Genomic DNA, 3,682 nt, shown 5'->3' with positions numbered 1-3,682 from the left:
CAAACAAACAAAAAAAACAGGTGGAGAGATAGGAGGGGAGGAAGGAATGAAAGGGAGGTAAAAGAAAAAAGAAGGAAGGAAGGAAGGAAGAAAAAAGAAAGAAGAAAGAAAGAGAGAAAAGAAAGAAAGAAAGAAAGAAAGAAAGAAAGAAAGAAAGAAAGAAAGAAAGAAAGAAAGAAAGAAAGAAAGAAAGAAAGAAAGAAAGAAAGAAAGAGGAAAGAAAGAAAGAAAGAAAGAAAGAAAGAAAGAAAGAAAGAAAGAAAGAAAGAAAGAAAGAAAGAAAGAAAGAAAGAAAGAAAGAAAGAAAGAAAGAAAGAAAGAAAGAAAGAAAGAGAGAAAGAGGAAGGAAAGAAAGAAAGAAAGAAAGAAAGAGGAAGGAAAGAAAGAAAGAAAGAAAGAAAGAAAGAAAGAAAGAAAGAAAGAAAGAAAGAAAGAAAGAAAGAAAGAAAGAAAGAAGGAAGGAAGGAAGGAAGGAAGGAAGGAAGGAAGGAAGGAAAGAAGAAGGAAGGAAGGAAGGAAGGAAGGAAGGAAAGAAGGAAGGAAAGAAAGAAAGAAAGAAGAAAGAAAGAAAGAAAGAAAGAAAGAAAGAAAGAAAGAAAGAAAGAAAGAAAGAAAGAAAGAAAGAAAGAAAGAAAGAAAGAAAGAAAGAAAGAAAGAAAGAAAGAAAGAAAGAAAGAAAGAAAGAAAGAAAGAAAGAAAGAAAGAAAGAAGAAAGAAAGAAAGAAATTTGGAAGTTTCTGTTCCAACTGGTGAAAGCTGTGAACAAATTCTGAACTGCAGAGTTTGGCTTCCTTATCACCAGCATTCTCCCCATTTTCTGCTTCTTCTGGCAGTAGAGGCACATATTAAAAATACAAAACATTTCCGGAATTTGTGTGTCATGTTTGTACATGCTAATTTTCTTCTGTATCATTCCAATTTTAATATCAGTGCTGCCAAAGTGAGCCCAGAGACACAATTGTTTTCCTCGGGGCTGGGATGTTGGAATGCGGCAGTGCTCAGGGGCTGGGCACACGCTTTGCATGCCAGAGGCCGAGGTTTAATGTGCTTCAAAGTCCCGAGCACCAACAGGACACAGGCAGTAGTAGCTGAGCAACAGTAGGTGTGGCCACAAAATTAAAACAACAAACAAAACTGCTTTTCTTTCTTTTTTTTGTTTTTGTTGTTGTTTTTCGGCTACACCTGGTGACACTCAGGGGTTACTCCTGGCTATGCACTCAGAAACTGCTCCTGGCTTGGGGGGCCATATGGGATGCCAGGGGATCGAACTAGGTCCTTTCTAGGTTAGCACGTGCAAGGCATATGTCCTACCACTTGAACCACTGCTCCGGCCCCATTCCTTCTCTTTTTTTTCCCCCTAGACTATGGTTTTTGGACCACACCTGGTGGTGCTCAGTGATTACTCCTGGCTCTGCACTCAGAAATCACTCCTGGTAGGCTCACAGGACCAGCTGGGATGCTGGGGATTGAACCCAGGCCGGCCACATGCAAAGCAAATACCCTACACACTGTGCTATCACGCCATCCCCTTACTTCAAAACGTTTTAAGACTTAACTTTCTGTGCTCAGTTGCAAGCAAGGAAAGGGCTTACTTGCTAACTCTCTGGGCCAATGTGCCTGTTTTATCCTTGGAATTTAGATTAGTTGCTGTGAACTAAATGTAACACAGGATAAAGTTAAAGTAACTTTTATTTATTTATTTATTTATTTGGTTTTTGAGTCACACCCGGCAGCGCTCAGGGGTTATTCCTGACTCTATACTCAGAAAAAGCTCCTGTTATGCTGAGTGAAATAAGTCAGAGAGAGCGAGAAAAACGCAGAATGGTCTCACTCATCTATGGGTTTTAAGAAAAATGAAAGACATTCTTGCAATAATAATTTTCAGACACAAAAGAGAAAAGAGCTGGAAGTTCCAGCTCACCTCAGGAAGCTCACCACAAAGAGTGATGAGTATAGTTAGAGAAATAACTACATTTTCAACTTTCCTAATAATGAGAATGTATGAGGGAAATTGAGAGCCTGTTTAGAGTACAGGCGGGGGTCGGGTGGGGAGGAGGGAGACTTGGGACATTGGTGATGGGAATGTTGCACTGGTGATGGGGGGTGTTCTTTATATGACTGAAACCCAAACACAATCATGTATGTAATCAAGGTGTTTAAATAAAAATAAAAAAAAAAGAAAAAAGAAAAAGCTCCTGGCTGGCTCGGGGACCATATGGGATGCTGGGATTCAAACCACCATCCTTCTGCATGTAAGGCAAATGCCCTACCTCCATGCTCTTTCTCTAGCCCGCTCCTTTATCTTTTTCTTTTTAAACTTTATTGATTTATTGGTTTCTGGGCCACACCTGGGGGCACTCAGGGGCTACTCCTGGCTCTGCACTCAGAAATCACCCCTGGCAGGCTGGGGGACCATATGGAATGCCCAGAATCAAACCTGGGTCTATTCCAGGGCAGCCACATGCAAGGTAAACAAATGCCCTATTGCTGTGCTATCTCTCTGACAGCTCCTTTATCTTAATGTAGTATCAGCCCAGTAAATGCACAGGAAATCTGAATGGCGAAGTTATATAGCAATCTACCAAGCAGTGAACCTAAAACTTAGACGACTTTAATAACACGCTGGCAAGAGATAACAAACATTTCCAATTGAGCTGTGTTGATCTAAATTTTGAAAAAGTCTATTTGTCTTTGTGTTGTGTTACAACACAAATAGAATTTTGTGTTGTGTTACAACACAAAGATGAAGTAAATTTGTGTCTGCACCGGAGGCTGGCTGTAATAATGGGTGAGATATTGGGAATAACAGTGTACGGAAAGTCACACTAGTGGTGGGATTGGTATTTGAATATTTAATGCCTGAAAAGACTATATTACAAATAACTTGACAAATTGCAGGTCATGAGAAAAACTAGGGAGGAAAGTTTTGGTTTTGGTATCTTGTAAAAAAAGATATATCAGAAATAAGAACAGAGGGAGAGAATTCAAGGTGGGAAGCAAGAAATGGATGGAACAGAACAGGGGGGGGGGTCAGGAGTCAAGAGCCTTGGGTACACTGGTAGTTTAGATGGGTTGGATATTTATTCAACCACTGTCAAAAACACTGCAAGCAGGAAGTTAAAATCACAAGCACCAAATTTTAAAATGTGCTTTGCCTGGGATGAGGGAATCTGGAGGCATCGGTAGAAGGAAGCTGAACTTAGGCTGGGATTGGCCAACATAGTGTGCCTAAAATTTAGCTATAAATAACTTTGTAAATCGCAGTGTCTTACTAAAACAATTTAAAACAATTTTAGGGGGTTGAAGAGATTGCATTGTGTATGGTATGTGCCTAACAGGCGGCCAACCAGGTTTCATTCCCAGCATCCCATCTGGTCCTCTGAGCAAAGCCAAGAGTGATTCTTGGGCCAGAGAGATAGCACATTAGTAGGGTGTTTGCTCAAGTGGCCAACCCAGGACAGACCCCGGTTCAATTCCCTGCATCCCATAGGGTCCTCCGAGCCTGCCAGGATCAACTTCTGAGTGCAGAGCCAGGACTAACCACTGAGCACTGCCGGGTGTGCCCCCCTCTCCCCCCAAGTATGATTTCTAAGAGACAAGGAGCATCAGCACCACCAAGTGCAATCCAAAAACAAGCAAAAACTAAAAATTTAAAGATAAAGTGCTGATCAAACTAAGTTTT

The 3,682-nt window shown here is 40.9% G+C and overlaps 1 pseudogene; it reads right to left on the bottom strand.

The window, feature by feature from the left end:
* Positions 1-847: 847 nt before the first annotated feature.
* Positions 848-948, bottom strand: LOC126023758 (uncharacterized; annotated as a pseudogene).
* Between the last annotated feature and the right edge of the window lie 2,734 nt (positions 949-3,682).

Source organism: Suncus etruscus, chromosome 11 (genome assembly GCF_024139225.1).
Source record: "Suncus etruscus isolate mSunEtr1 chromosome 11, mSunEtr1.pri.cur, whole genome shotgun sequence".
NCBI lineage: Eukaryota > Metazoa > Chordata > Mammalia > Eulipotyphla > Soricidae > Suncus > Suncus etruscus.
Note: the sequence above shows the minus strand (reverse complement) of the source record. Positions and strands in the feature narration are given on the sequence as shown.